The sequence below is a fragment of the Lycium ferocissimum genome, chromosome 11 (genome assembly GCF_029784015.1).
Source record: "Lycium ferocissimum isolate CSIRO_LF1 chromosome 11, AGI_CSIRO_Lferr_CH_V1, whole genome shotgun sequence".
In the NCBI taxonomy this organism is placed as follows: Eukaryota; Viridiplantae; Streptophyta; class Magnoliopsida; order Solanales; family Solanaceae; genus Lycium; species Lycium ferocissimum.
The window spans coordinates 51,855,158-51,873,692 of NC_081352.1; the positions used below are offsets into that span (position 1 = coordinate 51,855,158).

General features: G+C 33.5%; 1 pseudogene; it reads right to left on the minus strand.

Moving 5' to 3' along the window:
* Positions 1 to 1,213: 1,213 nt before the first annotated feature.
* LOC132036371 (hyoscyamine 6-dioxygenase-like) lies at positions 1,214 to 15,442 on the minus strand (annotated as a pseudogene).
* Between the last annotated feature and the right edge of the window lie 3,093 nt (positions 15,443 to 18,535).

Here is an 18,535-nt window from a genome sequence, read left to right on the forward strand (position 1 = left end):
AAATAACACAATAAATGTCATAACAAAATCAGCTATTGCTGCTTTTACAACACCCCTTTTCAGTATACAATTTGGAGTTTGTGAATTATATGTATTAGTTACTAAAATTGGGAATGTCAAATGATGTAATTTATATTGAACTAGTACTATATATAAGAGAAATGGAGGTTGTTAGAATTTCAAAGTAGATTTGGTAGGGAATTGGGATTGTTATGGTTGTTAGTAAGTAATTGATATTGAACTAGTACTACATATTTGAGAAATGCTTCCGTTTTGATGTGATGGTGGCCGGAGCTCGGCGGTGTCACGAGCTAGCCGACAGTGGAACAAGCAACAGTGAGGGAGAGGAGATGGAAGTCTCAGGGTCGCGGATCGGTTTAAAAGAAACTGGTCGGGTAATTTTAATTAAAATAGGGTAATTTTGTGGAATTTGGGATTTTCATCCAATTAAGAAAAGATAGGTGTAAATTTTGTAGATGACAGAGGTATTTTTGTTCACTATCAATAACGGAGGATAAAATTGGCTAATAAAACAAAGTAGAGGGGCATATTTGACCCTTTTCTCTTATTATTATGAATACAGTAAGGACATGGATTTTTATGGAATAATGGCAGCGGCGAGATGTCTCAAACTTGACGCGCGCAAATCTATATCTTGTTCACTTTGACGAACAATTTGTGAAAATAACTTATCAGACGATCGATGTTCAATTATTCTTTGTTTGAGCCAAAATATGTTATAACTACTTTATGCCAATGGTAGATCCGAAAAAAGAAAAAAGAAGGGACAGTTCAGATAAGTTGAGCTCTTATTTCGAAAAACAGGAAAAGTCATGCATGCGCATGCATCGACTCTCATCTGTTAATACTAGACGAATCTAGAATTTTTGGAAGCAGGTTCACCACAAAAAAGAAGGAAAAAAGTGTGTTTAGTGGAAATTGATCTCTAGTCCTCTTGATAAATAACTCAACCTTCAACTAAGTGCACCATTTAGCCTTTTTGTAGTATGTGTTCCATCAAGTAATAGTATACCAATTTTAAAAAATATATACATAAAATACCTAGTTTTTCGGAGAGATCATGTGTTCACATGCTCCAAATTTAATACACACCAATGCTTATTAAGACAAAGTTGAGCTCTTATTTCAAGAGAGAGGAAAAGTCATGCATGCATGATGCAACGACTCTCACATTTGTTACACACACTAATGCTTAAGCATTGATTTTAAAAGGCTCCAATGCTAAGGTATTATCTGATTGATAACCGAGGATGATCTGGTAATGTGGCAGAAACTCAGTATACCAGTTGAAGGATTTAAAGATTGGGGGACCAACGAGTGATGAATTTCCAGGCTTAACGACATCTTCCGGAAGAATGAAAGTATTAATGGATGTCCGTGCTTGAGTTGTGTTTGTGACCACTCGATGTACACAACTTGCAAATTTCCCATTGCTAATTACCTATGTATATATATATATATATATATATATAGTTGAACAACCACAAAGAAAAACATTTCTTGTTATAAAATTGATGATCGAATCAAGACGAAAAATGTACGTATATGATGAAGGCCTTGAGGCGGTTGGATACGTACCGTCATTGCCAAACCACAATTGACAACAAATGCATGAGGTAGGGGTTCCGACCAATCCATTTCCCATCCTTGGTTAATATTTGGAGGCCATATACTTGTTGTTGGGTTAGGGTTAAGATAGTTGCATCACAGTGTCTACCTAATCCCACAGTTGAACTTGGATCTGGACATGGCGGGTAGTGATTGATAAGCATTTCCTGCGGCAATTCTTTGTCAAAGTACCCTTCCTCCAAGCCTAGTCCTTCACTTATCAGATCCAAGATGATCTTGCTCAACTTTCTCACTTCACCAGAATATGACCCAATAACCTCCCTGAAAATTAATTTCATAAATCTCATAGGCATTTATTGGGAGGACGGTTAGTGGGGAGCTAACAAAAGTGAAGCCAGAATTTGAACTTTATGGCTAAATTTTAGAATAACAACATCAGGTATTAGTTACTGGGTTTTGAATTTAATTTTTGTCCATATGTACATATTTAATGAACTTTTTAATACAATATAGAGTTTACACTAAAGTTACTCGGCTAAACCCGTATGCTATAGCTCCGCCAAGTGGAAGCTAAGGCTGCTTGCTTCTTTGCTTAGGAAAACTTCTATATAACACTAGTACTTAACATGCCTTTGATTACATTACATGTGTAAAAATTGTAATACCGATAATCAAGGATAAAACCCAAAAAAAAAAAAAAGGGGTGCTTCGGCCCCCTCTGTGCGTCTCCCTCCTATCCCGGCTAGCGTTCACGTGCATGCTGGGTGATTAACGAACCCCGGCCAGAGCGCGCCAAGAAGTATATCACTACTAAAAAAACTGGATTTCCCGACCTGGGTGAAAGTACTTCAATTTACCCCAGGGTCGGTTTCGTCAAAACCGACCTCGGTTGAAGGTCGGAAAAGAGTGGGTCGAAATTATTACCGACCTCATGAGGTCGCAAAAAACCGACCTCATGAGGAACGTTAATATTTTTTTAGTCGGCTATTATAATTAATTAATTATATAAATTACCAACCTCGTGAGGTTGGTAAATTATATTAATAATATAATGATATTAGTTTACCGACCTCATGAGCTCGGTAAGTTATATGAACATATATAGAATATATATATTGTTTTAGATTTCTGTCGTCCTATTTTCCAGGATACCGACCTCATGAGGTCGTTAATTTGCAATTCCCTAGAAAATTTTCCAGAAAACCGACCTCATGAGGTCGGTAATTTGCAATTCCTGGGAAATTTTTTCCAGAAAACCGACCTCATGAGGTCGGTAATTTGCAATTCCTGGGAAAATTTTCCAGAATACCGACCTCATGAGGTCGGTAATTTGCAATTCCCTGAAATTTTTTCCAGAAAACCGACCTCATGAGGTCGGTAATTTGCAATTCCCTAGAAAATTTTTCCAAAATACCAACCTCATGAGGTCGGTAATTTGTCGGTAAACCGACCTCGCGGTATTTCGCAAAAAAAATTGTAGCACCTAGCGTTATTCCAGCTGCCCCCCTGTGAAGATGAAAATAATTTTACTTTCAATTAAAACCAGCTCAAATAGCTGCCAACAATACACCAAACTACTATAAATTAATACATAAAACAATAAGCTACTATTACAACACATATATTACAACCACCAAAACATCAAATTCAATTCGAAACTACTTCAAAGTTGAATAAAAACGTCAATCAAACATTCACAAGAGACATTAATTAAGCTACTTCAACCTTCGCAAACATCAAAACAACATTAAACTACTTCAACATTTGTAAACATCCACAAAATATTAAACTAGTCTACACTAAGTTAGTCTACAACATTAGACTACTTCACCCCTCGCAAATCCACAAATCCACCACAACATTAACATTCAAACATGCCTTTGCGTGTTTGACACATGAGTCCCATCATCAGCCGCACCACTAGATTGAGTATGGGGGTTACGAGCATCATCAGGACACGAGGGAATCCCCCTCGAAGCAAGTATAGCGTCTAATTGGGCCCTCATACCGTCAAACTGCACGTCCCTCCGCCTCTCCCTTTCCTTCGAGGCCTGTAGCTGGCTAGATAGCTCAGCAATCTTTTGCTCCATGGCCATAGCACTCACTCTATCGAACGACTCGGTATTGGAAGAATGTAGGCCTTCCAGGGGCGACCAGTATTGACGAAATGCACGATGTGGCATTTCGTAAGCAGTGCCAAACCTAGTGGGACCACCAACACTCTCAAGCCACCTTTCCTCCATTTGTTCTTCTCGTCGCCCGTGTTGGGTGGCCGAGTACGAAGAAACTCCGCCTTTGAATGTTGATATTGATTCTGAAATAAAAAGGTAACATTAGCAACCAACTTAAATCTCGAATTCAATAGAAAAAACTATCAAACATTTAGTAAACACCTAAGAAAACATATTCTTCAAATCGTTAGAGTATACTTGCTGGACATCAAAAGCTACATGTTTGAAGCCACAAAGTTATTTCAATAAGCAACTCAGTCTGGCTTGAGAGTTTTATGACATATTCTTCAAATCGTTAGAGTATACTACATGTTTGAAGCCACAAAATTTGAGAAAATTATGACTTTTACTTTTTTAGCATTTCCTCTTTCCATCTAACATATTCCAGAGTCTACATTTTTAATGTTGAAACCTTAGCTGACTACAGATACAAAGTTTTTAAAAAGTGACTGTGCCTTAAAAATGTTGTTGTGCAAATAGGCATCTTTTCTTTTTAAGTGGGCTGGTCTGAAATTATGAGTTTGCAGTTTTAACACCCGGATAGTTAGACAATTCAACCCCTTCAGGTATAAGAGATTAAGAAAAGAAAAAATCATTCACAATTTGTTTGTGCTTGGCTTAAAGCAAAGAGCATCTAATTCACGTTTTTTGTCCATGCTATGTTAATAACAAAGTCTTGAGGATAAACAACTAGTAAAGGCAACAAACATTGATCAGGATGTTGGTAATTTATGTGGCTCACCCAGTGTTGTCTCCCAGTATTACTCTGAGGGATCAGGTTTTAACTTAGAGAATTGGGATCTTGCTAAAATCTCCCATTTGAACTCTGAGGGATCAGTTATTCTCAATCCGCTTCTGATGGCAGTTTGAGTTGTGGAGAAGATGCTTTATATAATTTGATATTAGCTGCCAACAAAGATTCATGCAAAGAGATTGATCCATCCGCATATTAGAGGTAGAAAAAAGGAGGAAATGCCAACCGATTGTCCCAGAATGAATCCTATGCCATAACAGTCACCGATGCAGAAAAAATGATGTAGTTTGACAATCGGATGCAACCTAGCAAGCTGATAGAATTTATCTATGTATTGTCTTAGCTAGGTGTAGTCACTGGACTTTGTTTTTTGTAACTGCCTGCCAAATATGTATGAAGTAGTGGCTGCCTAGTGTCTATGCCTAGAACTAGACTCCTTAGAACTGTAGAGTCTAGAACAGGTGCTGGTTTTGATGTGCGAAACAAGTGGTCTGCCCTGTTTGGTTTTGTAACTATTACTTGGTATTAATAAAATCATTTATTTAGCCAAAAAAAAAAAAATGCTCTTCAGGACTTAAAATGGAGTGGAAACAAACGAACTCTATTATAATGACTTCAACCTATCACATTCCTTATAAAACCAAAAATAAAGATCAAGCATAAAAATGAGATACGAGCCGGATCCCCGTTTCGTAATCTAACAAACAAAATATGAAAAATTTATAGAAGCTTACGTAGGTCTGCCTAGCCCGTTCCTCACAAAGCCGGGACATTAGCATTTGCCTTCTTCTTCACGAGTGATCTTGAACGCCTCATCTTGAGGCACTGGCGTCCCCCGTTTTAGTTCCTGCAAAATAATAAATTGATAAGACATAAAGAAAATAAAGTCATCCGAAAATAACTCTTTCTCCGAGAAAACATATGCAGCACATGAAAAGACACGATATAGGATCTCTGGAAAAGATAAAATATAAGATGGTTTGCATCAACTCAAGGAAACAGGTCAGATATCCAAATGGTAACTAAAATATGTTTAACTGGACATTTTTGGGCCAACATTATTTAGCCATTCAAAATTATTTTGTAATGATGAGAGAATATGTTTGTAGCCAGATCAAGAAAGAAGTAGGTTGGCTTCTAAGGGAACTTAAACGAACAAGCAAATCCAGATGCTCGCAAGTTTAATCAATTTCAGTATTATGCCTTCAATATAAGAATGGTTGCCATGTGTATTCCTGTAAATGACTAGTATCATGTTTGACAGAGAAGATACGGGTTCATTCGAATCCAATAGCTTTATCTCAAACATTGTATATATGATAAAAGTCCACTAAATAAGTATAAATAATACTCCCTCCGAAGAATTTATGTGAGACTCATCTAGATCCTTCCATTCAAGGATATTTGTGGGGATTGAAAACCCACAACTCCTTTCTTCTAACAACCAATATCGTTAAAAAACCTATATTCCCCGAACAAGAGGAGCAACCATTCTCTATTATCCAAAGACTTGTAGTTTACAAAAGCAAATATTTTGACTCTGAAAACATATTATACTCTTTCATGGAAGAGTAGCTCCCAAGCTTTATTGAAAAACACTAAAATGGAAAATAAATCACAACTTAATAGGAGATCATTTGCCCATACAACCAAAAGGAAATTCACAAACCTGGAGAACAGGTGTTTCAACTTCCAAAAAGCCAAAAGATTCCACCGCATTACGTATTTCGATACAATCTACTTCAAGGAGGGATTAAATCAGCATGGAATATATTGCACAATTTTCATAGGAAAAGAAGAAGAAGAAATGTTATGCTTTTACAACGTCCATTACCCTATTGCAGTTAGAACTTCTAGAGAAAGTAGCAGAGTTTACTACAAGTCTCCACCTTAGGTAATTTCAAAAAGACAACAATATAACACTAAGCAGAAAAATTCTATTTCTGAGGTTAACTTCATTTGCGAGAGAATATTGCAAATTACCCTGGGAAGATCCAAAGAAACAAATGCCCGAAGCAAGATTTAACAACCGAGAGTATTTTCATTTATACTTGAAAATTCATAGTAGTATCTTGTAGATTGTGGTTTTCATTAGTTAAATGTGGTTATAAGTCCATTATTTGATAGAGGACAACTTCGCAATGAAATATCTATCTATATATATATATATATATATATATATATATATATATATATATATATATATATATATATATATATATATATATCATGAAGCTACAATTATAAGCTGAAAAGTAGCTTTAAATTTGAGGCCTGAATTGGCTATTTATAGCTCATGATCTCGATGGAATAGATCGAACTAGAAACGTAACCAAGTAAATCAGACACATGGATCCTTAACAAAGGAGAGACTTTATAAAACCAAAAGAAGAGACAATGAAAAAGAACCTCATTCATCGATGAAGAAAACAATATCATTCTTTTAATAAGTGAGATATCAGCTTTATGATTTGCTACATGCATTTCTGAAATCATCTACCACCAACAGAGAGAACAAAATGCATGTTTGAAAGCAATATTTAAAAATCCAGCTTGCAATATAAACCCGTGATAACAAAAATACGTTATGATCTAGTAACCAATTGTTAAGAAATAATGAGATGATATAGGAAGTGGAGGATGCTAACTAACGATAGTTCGAGATCAAAGTAATAACGTAAAACTATATGCTCCCTAACTCAAAACCGATGAAGTCTCCGTCATTTTAGTTTAGAAGGAGGAAATAGAAGAAAATTTGTAGACCAACAATCACAAACTATTAACTTGGCAAATATCCATACTTGCTTAGTAAAAGTAATTTACTTGAAGGTTTACAATTCAAGAGGTAACCAACTGATGATAAGAGAAAGACGATATTGTACTTTTGACGTAACAGTCAAAGACAAATAAATAGCTAACCTACCTTTGCCCTCTTGCGAAAGGTATCAACCACCTCAGGATTTGCAATCATGTCCACATACCTATCATAAACAGCAAGGAGAGTGAACACACCCTGAATAACTTTTTCATGCAACAGTACAGAAAAGAAAATTAATCATTTGACTGGTTTCCTCCTTGTATGCATAAGATATCATGAGAAGAAAGTCAGAGAAACGTTTGTAATTGAAGATATCCTCTCCGGAAACCCGACACTAAAAATAGTTGTAGACATATGCCAAATGCCCAAATCTAAGGTAGATTGCATATTTTCGTTTGCTTTAGCTACTTTAAATGATCAAGTTATGTGGAAGCAAAAAGCAAAGCCCCCGGGGATTTGTTCTAGCGGTACTAGCCTTTGGATAGGGGGTAGGCCCATTATTCATCGAGTTTCGAATTGTGTGCTACTAGCCTTCGGGGATTTCTCGGTTATTGAAACAAGAAAGTGAAAAGCAAATACAAGCGAACGCATAGCCGTAATACGAGGCAAGGGCACCAACACATATGCGGACAACCCCTGGAGAAAAACTTATAAGAGTTGCTTATGTATGTACCATCTACCATTCTATGAATTGACCAATATCTAAAATTATTCTCGCCGAAAAAATGTGACAAATCATATTATGTATCCAAACCGAGAAGATAAAAATTAATTTTGAAATGACCCATTCTAGAGAATTTCTATGATAGTTATGTAGTCACCCCTCCTATAATGAGTCAGTACCATGAAACTAGAAGCTTCAACCATAAACCTGCACAATAAATAAAACTCACCGCTGTCGATAGCGCTTGTCTATATCTGTTAAGCCATGATATTTGTCCGGTAATGGAAGCAATGACTTCGTGAGAATTGAGAACGAGTTCACACATACAGATAGCTCCCCTAGAAAGAAACCGGGAATTAGTACTTCAATGAAAAGGGCTTCAAGACTTCAAGACAACAGCTCAAACAATAACGAAAACAAAGTTCAAGAAAATATGATTCTCGTATTTGCAAAAACCAATTACTCAAAATCATGCACGTCTTTTCAGAGTTTGGAATCATAAACCAAATCAAACTTAAATTGATACGTTGAATTTGTAAAACTTGTATTCAATGCAATTGATCCTAATGGGACAATATCTGGAAAAAGAATCGATTGGATCCGCATTACTCTTTCAGACACAACTTTATCTTCTAGTTTATTCTTTCAGAACACAAAAATCAAATATGATCCTATTTTAACTCCTCTTAATATTAATGTCAAGTCACCAGTTGCCCTATACCACATTACATAAATCTTATGGAGCAACATTTCAGTCTCATAAGTTCCCTTTGGCTAAAATGGACCTTAGAATGACAAACTCATCAAAAACTCATAAAATTACAAACCAAACCCATGAAAATTTGCACCATAAACCTAAGACACTAGAACAAGGGTATATGGACCTTAGAGAGCAAGAGATTGAAGTACTCTTTTGGCTAAATGTGCCTTAGAATCAAGAAACCATCACAAATTCACAAAATTTATAACCAAACACATGAAAATTTGCCCCAAAAATTAATCATACACACACAAAAAAAAAAAAAAAAAAAAAAAAAGAACCTCAAGGAAACATGCGTAATTTCAAAGTGGGTTTTCAAGAATTTATTTAATACCATTTATGTGTAATTGCGTTTAGCTCTTATATATTTCTTTCAAAAAATTGAAGTACATAATGTCAACTTCAGTAATTGAAGCATGTAAAAAAAATTTAAAAAAAAAAACCCATCTGTATTCTCATCTTTCCTGATTTTCCACTCCAATTGAGTGTTATTTCATTATTTCGTATCCCCAAATGGCCAAAGTAATATTTGGAGAATTTATTCAAGACCCTTTATTGGTAATTGCATTTAGCATCTTCACTATTTTCTAGATCTGATTCCCCATATAGCCAAAGTAATTTCATTATTTTGTATCCCCAAATGGCCAAAGTAATTTTTTTGAGAATTTATGGAAGACCCTCTATGTGTAATTGTGTTTACTCTTCTTTTATTCAAAAATTGAAGCATACAAATTAATGTCAAGTTCAAGAATCAAGCTCTAACAACTCGATGAATCGAAGCTCTAACAACTCAACCCAGTAACAAATTTCTTAGCCAAGAAAAGAAAGAAAAACAACCTCAAATGTTGATGATAACTGGCGACGGCAGCGGTGGTTCTGGGTGTGGACGACGACGACTGTGACTCCCTGCACTGTTGGTAACGTCGACGCTGTAGTAGGTAGAGAGAGAGAGAGACCTCAAAAACGTTAAGAGGGAAAGAGAGAGAAATGGAAAGAGAAGGGTTTCATTAATTGGGGTTCTTTTAATTTTATTTGGCTAATACTACCGACCTCATGAGGTCGGTATATTTAATAATTTTATTTTTAAGTTAATTTATTTTTAAGTTAAAAGCATACTGACCTCACGAGGTCGGTTTATTAAAAATAATTTTAAAATTATTTTTAATAAACCGACCTCGTGAGGTCGGTATTCTTTTAAATTAAAAATAAAAGTATAATATTTACCATCATATTAAATTTCTGACCTAGTGAGGTCGGTACTTTATTTTTTCAAATTTTGATACAATATTACCGACCTCATGAGGTCGGTTTATTTTTAAAAAAATTGAAAAATAACTATTACGATTTTACCGACCTCATGAGGTCGGTTTTTTTCCGACCTCAACTGAGGTCGGTTTTTTGAGGTCGGAAAATCCAGTTTTTTTAGTAGTGGTAGTAAATTATTAGCCTGCCTCTCTCGCACATCGTTCGCCAACTCTCGGCAACACGAATATCTCGGCTCTTGGTTCGATGAAGAACGTAGCGTAAGGCCACTACAACACAAGGCATATATTGCTACAAAATATGTTGTAGCTAAATATAAAATTTTTCGTGGCTAAACACTTTAGCTACAAAATTTTTTTCCGTAGCATTCGTAGCAAAATGTAGCGTGGCTAAAAGTTAGCTACAAACTTTACATGGTCCGTGGCTAAGGACTTATGCTTATTGCCACAAAATATTTGTGTTGTAGCTGCAATGGTAGAAAATTTCTGCCACAAAAAATTCACTTATAGCAAGTGATATTAGTCTTTTGCCACGAAGAAAAAAATTTGTAGCTATCTTCATATTGTAGCCACAAGTTGTTATATTGTAGCAAAAGCTTAAACATGTTTGCCACGCAAACTCAAATTTTATGGCTATTTCTATTGCTTAGTCTCGTGGCAATAGTACTCTTATTTAGTTACGAATTAAAAAATTCATAGCTGTGAATTAAAGTAGTTGCCACAAATATTTTCATATTGTAGCTAAGAATCTGTGCATTTAGCCATGAAAATAAATAGCATTATAGCTAAAAAGAGTCTTCATTTGCTACGAAAGGTGAAAATTTATAGCCATGTTCTTAATACGTGGCAATTATAGGAGTATATGTTTAGCTACGAATTCAAAAACTCATAGCTATAATTCCATGCTTTTTTGTCACGAGGGTTAAACTTGTAGCAAGAGAGCTTTTTAATTTGCTATGGAAATAAAAATGTGTATTCATGTTCTAATTTGTGTGGCAATTATATGTGTGTTTAGCTACAAATTCAAAAATTGTTAGCCATATAATGTAGCTGAGAAATCATTTTCGACATGAGATATAGGCAATCATATAAGAATATTATCTTCAATTTTGGAAGAAAAAAGACTTAACAAATTTCCAACAACTTCAAAATAGTGAAACCTCACTTTATTCAAACATATCAATATATTTCTACAAGAGAAAAAATAATTATTCATTTCCCTGTCGATTTTGATGCTTCAGTCACTCCTCCACAAGCTGCAATAACAATAAAAACAAATTAGAAAATGATACAATAAAGTGTTCGTTTTAAAAAGTAATTGTATTTGTTAATATGAAAATTCTTTTTAAAAAATGTGACTGAGATAGACTCTTAATAAACTTCAATAAATTACAATAAAAAATCACACAACAAAAAAAGAAGTTATACACTACAAACCAATACGAGAAAAATAATGCTTTGACGAACAACCAAAACTTATAACAAAAATGGAGCCTCACCTAATTCAATAGCAAAAGGTACTATATTCAATATTTTTAGTGATTCTAACGCATTGATTAGAAAACTCTTTAAACAAATTGTGAATGAGACAAGAAATAAAGAAATAATAAGGAAAATAATATAAAATTTACCTCTTAACTATGTCTTGAAAATATCAAGACTAGAGATATTAGAGATGAAAAGTGAAACTCTTTTTCTTTCTTAAGTGACTAGTCTTTTAGGTTTTAGACTCTTTAATAGGAAAGAAAGCTATGATTTAGGGATAAAATATTTAGAGGGAAATAATTTGGAGGGAACTTTTTTGTTTTTATTGTTGTTTTCAAATTTGACACAACTCTTTCTTTTTAATTTAGTAAATTAGAGGGAACTTATTGTGAATTCATCACGTTTCCCTCCTAATAGTCTAAACAATAAAAAAAACGTTAGCTAAGAATTTTCATTATGAGAATACATTGCAATTTGACATAAAGTAATTAGATTCATCCAGTTTGGTTGATAACTTATTAATTATTGGACATTGTTTGAAGTTAATACTTATTTGATATAAATTGTGATATAGATTCACTTCTATATTAGCTATATTAAATTATTAATATTAAGACAACAAATTATAATTAAATTGTAATAATCATTAAGTAATTGAATTAGTAGTGCATCATAAAGGTATTGTCCCGATAGATCAAGTCCAAGTCAAATAACAATTCTCGAAGCACTTAGATCTTGATGAAGCTAGAGTTGAGTTAGATATTTAGACACAATTATCTATTTATTTAAATAATATTTAAACTTATAGTTACAAGTAAAATCTCGTATAATCAAGTCAAATCGAACTAAATGTGAACATCTAATTTTTAAATTAGATCGATAAAGGTATTGTTTCAATAGTAGAGGTCCCGAGTGAAATGACAATTCTTGAAAGCACTTGTACATTGAGGATGAAACATGAGCGTTAATGAAGTTTTGTTTAAATCAAAAAGTAAATTGTCATTAAATTTAGTTAGATATAATTTAACTATTTAATTTATTTAAATTATATTTAAAACTTACAATTAAGACCATGTTAAATTGAATTAAATAGAATGATCAACACCTAATTAAACTAGATCGATAAAATATTGTCTCCATCGAACATGTCCGGCTCAAATAATAATTCTCGAAACACTTGATCAAGATGAAAACAGATTTGGTAACAATTTGTACTTTAAATTCGATATAATTACTTAATCAAAGGTAATTAGACATAATCACAACTTATTAAATTTGATTTGAAACTTACAAGTATGTCGTAAAATTTGAATCGTATCGAGATAAACATCTCTAATTACACAAAAATGTATTATATCGATAGAATAAGTTCAAGTCAAATAACAATTCTTGAAGTGCTAGATATGTATGAAGCTTGAGTTGGGCTTAAATTATATTTAGATGTTACCTATTTATTTTAATTATATTTAAAACTTACAATTACAAGTAAGATCATGTAAAGTTAACCGAATGGAACTATATGAACATCTAATATATATTAGATCGATAATCTAACTTTAAATTATATTTAAAGATTACATGTAAAACATGAAAAAATTAAATTAAATAGAACGATGTTTAATTACACTAAATCGATAAAGGTACATTGTCAGTGTCGAACGAAAATAAGAATTCTCAAGCACTATATATATATATATGTTTTCCTCAAAATAGGAGAAAATGTTTCCATAAAAATTTGAGAAATCATTTTTCGGATTAATAAAAATACACAAACGCATTCCCCAACGCCCCTCCCCCCTACCCCAACACCCATAAACCTCAACCACCATCCCCTCCCCCCTCCCCCCGACCCACCCCCACCATCCTTTTTAAAATAAAGTTTTTTTACACCACCCACCCTCGGCGCGCACCCCCTTCCTCTCACAGAATTTTCTATTTTATTTATTTTTAGAAAAAATAATTTTTTTCTTACCCCCAACAACCATCCCCTCCCCCACCCCCCCCCTCCCCCACCCATCATAATTTTCTACTTTTTTTTTTTTTTTTTAAATTTTATACAAAAGAAATTCTTTCTCACCCGCAACCATTCCCCACTCCCCCCAAAATTTTTTTCCACCCCTTCGGGCGTGACCCTCTCCCACAAAATTTTCTATTTTATTTATTTTATAAAAAGGAGCTATTGCTACGACAAATTTCAATTCGTGTTAAAAAAATACTAATTATTACCTATGAAATTTTATCATAACAATAATCAGGCTATATGATTTCGTCATGACAAGTAACTATATCTATTAAGCCAACTATTTCCACGACTTTTAGTACTCGAAGTAAAAATATTTATTTAGTAATATTTTATTTTAAGTACCTTTTTATGGCTAAAAGGTTACTATTGCTACAATAAGTTTCAACACGTGGAAAAAATTAATAATTAGCTACGAAATTTTATTATCGCAAAAATTCTATAGCTATATCATGTAACTATTGCCACAATCTTTTATAACTTGAAGCAAATATATTTATTTAGCTCCAACATTTTGTTTCAAATAATTTATTGTGGCTAAAAGGTTACTGTTACCATAGTAAGTTTCAACCCGTGGCAAAAACTCATAATTAGCTACAAATTTTTTTTTTAGCAAACCATTCGTGGCTATATCATTTAACTATTGCCACAATTTTTATAACTTGAAGCAAAATATCTATTTAGCTACGATATTTTGTTTCAAATAACTTATTGTGGTAAAAACTATTGCTATTTTATCGCGTGGCAAAAACTTGTGATTAGCTATAAAAGTTTATCGTAGCAATAAAGTTGTAGCTATTTAGGTATATATTGCCACGATTGTTAGCAATTATACAAAAAATGAGAAATTAGCTTTGTCAATTTGATTTTCGTGGCTAAGAAATTTTACGGGTAATTTGCGATAGCTTTCAAATTTCTGGGATTACTAGGCAATAGACATTTTTAAACTCATACAAATTTAATAGATACACTTGCAATAGTGAAAGGCGATAATGCCAGATAACTAATTTCATGTACGATCTTGAGATGTACTGAATTACTCTACGTAAATTGGTGAGATGTAAGAAAAAATAGATGGCCAGGCTTAGCCTTTAATTACGTACCTAAATCTTGGAGGGTTATCAGGCCAAATTTTTGGATCATCGCAGTTGTGGTTCAAGGCATCTCATACTCCCTTGTACCATAATTTGCTTTACCTGCTGTATTTGCTACCTCCTTTGCATAATTCTCTTTCTCTTCCACTGGCAAACTGAATAATTCCTGGTACACTTTCATTGCTTCCTCCATTAGATTTTCTGATACTCCATGATTGATTACCTGTTTCACCATTCTACCCTTTCAGCGACTACAAATAATATTATTTGCATGTTTAGTGCGGGAGGAGAGTGCATGCCAAAAGAAGAAGACATAATAATAAACCGACCCTCAAATTTGGCTTCAACTTCAACTTTGGGTGTGTACAAATAGGCACCTCAACTTGTCTCTACTTTATCAGTTGAACACTCCAACTTACAAAATGATCATCTAGACACTTCTAAAATTTATATATCACGTCAGCACTTATGTATACGTGTTCAACTTTATACTAAATGCCTACTCGTCCTTTAGAGATACTTTTTCGTGTAAGTTTATAGGCCAAATAAAAGAATGCATAATTAATTTTCAATTGATTATTCTTATTGCATGCAGAAATAATTAATGAACCTGCACAAAACCATATTCTTCCCAAGTCTTCAGAAGTTGTTGAGAGACAACAGCTCGTTCTTCGCCTTTGGCTTGCCCTAAATCTATCACTGGAACATAAGTTGGAGGAAGTACTTCTACTTTATTAGACCCAGCTAGAGATGAGGTTCGCCATATATATATATATATATATATATATATATATATATATATATATATATATATATATATATATATATATATATATATATATATATTTGTGAACCAAAACAAAAAGGAAAACTGAATAAATAAATACACATAAAAAGAGCTGATACGTATTACAGGTACACAAGAATGAAAAGACCCAGACTAGCTAGAGACGGCTTTTTAAGTACTCCTTTCGTCCCATTTTATGTGACACTTTTCGTTTTTTGAGAGTCAATGATTAAATTTTAAAGCTAAATGTGATTAGATTAACTCAATATATTAAGATTAAAATTTATACATTTAAAAACTACATAAAAAATACTATATATTACAATTTTTCTCATATCAATTTGATAAAAAAATACATCTTAAAATGTACTTTTTTGGGAAAGTACTAAATAAAGGGGAAGTACATACCTGGGAAACAAACTTCAAGTTGTTACGAAGTACAGTACTTTTTTGTTTGTTTTCCTACATGAGTAAGGGACTATTTATAGGGAAGAGAATCGCACAACACAGCCACCAAGTGTTTGAAAAGTTAGCCAAACATACCCAATGATTGACACGTACATATGGATACTAAACACCCTTTGTTTTGTTGGTAATAACTACTCTCCCGTCTCAATCTATAGGATATAGTTTGACTAGGCATGAAATTTTTAAAAAAAAAAATTTTAAAATTTGTGATCTAATTTTAGATATTTATGTGGTCAGAATCATTTAAATTAATAATAAAGAAAGTTTCAAGAGAAAGATCATTACAAAAAGAGGGAGTAATAACATGACTTAATATTACTCCCTCCGTCCCAATTTAAGTGTCTTTAGTTTGACTAGACACGAAATTTAAGAAATAAAGAGAGACTTTTGAATTTTGTGATCCTAAATTAAAGATATGTATGATGTTACTAAAATTTCTTTTGAATCTTATAGTTATAAGCTTGCCACGTAGGATATTTGAATTGTTAACTTACTAAATATAGAGAAAAAAAAACTCTTTCTGGAACAGACCAAAAAAAAAAGGGACTTAAATTGAGACGTAAGCAGCATATAAATAAATTCGTCATTAGAAAAGATTTGAGGAGTCACTTAAGACTGGCCAAATATTTCACATTTGTTTTTTTTCCCTATAGTTATACTTGATCACCGAGATAATAGTGATAAGTAGGGGAGCTCTTGTCTAATAATGTTATAAATGTGAGCTCTCCGTTTATTGTGCTAAAAATAAATGTTCATTTTTATTTGTCCAGTTTGAAAAATCGAGAAATAATTTATCACTTTATACTGTCTTTTACCCTTATTATTAATGCTTTAATTATTTCCTATTCATTTCCCAACATTAGATGACTTGTAATAATTAGGGGCAATATAGTAATTGCCATTTTATTATTGCTTCTTAAAGGGATTGTCAAGTCAAACATGGACAAGTAAACATGGATGAATGGAGTATGTAACGACTCAACTGGTTGTTTTGAGTTCTAGGATCCCTTTTTCCTATTTGGGACATCATGTAGGTTCGTTTGGGAATTTATTACTTGCGAGTATGGGCGGTACCGGTCCCGAGGGACTCGTGAGGGTTTTGAAGCACTAGAACCAAAACTAGATGTTTGAAAAGTTAAGGGTTGACCAAAGTCAACATTTTGAGTAATGAGTTCGGATTCATGATTTGAAAGTTTTAATAGGTTTGTATGATGATTTGGACTTGCACGCAAAGTTTGGTTAGATTATGAGGTTGTTTGGGAGGGCTTGGAACACACTTCGCAAAAATAACATTCCGAGAAAAAACTAAAGAACCCGATCCCTCATCTTGAGAATTGGTGGTCAAAAGGGTAATTTGATTTCATGAGTAGGTCTGTATCATTATTTGTGACTCATAGAAACTGGTTTCATCAAACTCCGAGTTCGTTTGATATGTTTAGAACTATTTTGAAGTGTTTCGGGAGTTGCTGATTTTGCTAGTACGAGTTTGTTCACCGCAATCGCGATGAAGATTCTCCCTTTTTTTTTAGATGGTCGTGATGGGTAAGGCCGCGGTCGCGATGAAGAAATGACTGAGCAGTGTATAAAATTGATAAATTTTGAGATTTTGGTTATTTCAACATTTTGGGTGCTAGGCAATTCGTATTAATGAGGCGATCTTCACCTATAACAAAGGGGATTCTCACTCAAATCTATCATTGTTTCATAAATCTAAACTTGATTTTATCATTTAAACATGAAATCAAAGATGAAAATTGATAATTTTCAGCCATAGCTAGAATCACCTGAATGGATTTTATCAACGACAATAACATATCTGCCTGTGAAATTCCACAATGTGGGGTCTGGGGAGGGTACAGTGTACACAAACCTCACCTCTACTTCGAAAGATAGAGAGGCTATTTCCGAAAGACCCTCGGCTCATAGATTTTATCGTGTTCAATAAGCACATTTGTAAGTATATAGAACAGGTGTCCAATACATTCTGCCGTTTTTAATGGACTGAGGCATCTTTTCTGCTTTGGCCAGCAACTCTAAAGGCAGATTAGTTGTGTAAACACCATCCTGACTCATTTTTCAAACTTCAAGCACTGTTTCAAAGTAAATAAATGATGCTTACACAATTAGTTGCAAAACGACAAAACATCGTCCTGAACTATATTTTTTTCGTTGACTATTAAATAAAATTTGGGAGAGCAAGACAATAAAAATAACACTCAAAACTCACTAGAAGAGAAATGGAGGAAAGATAATTTTTCTATTCAACTTAACTTAATCCAAATGACTAGATTACATAACTATTTATAGGTGAATTCATCAATGTATCTAGCCTAGCATACATGTATCACTATTAATAATTTCACACTTCACATCCTCCAAATACATGAATAAGAACTCACTAGACTAATCTAGAATTTAATTCCACCAATTCATGTATCTCCTAATACATTAATCTACTAGTTCATGAACTAAATTAAATATAATGTGAACAAGTTTATTTTTTCAATACCCCCCCCCCCCCCCTTAAACTTGATTCATTACTCCAAGAGCCATCCACAACTTTTGAAAAATATCAATCTTCAACGGCTTGGTGAAAATGTCC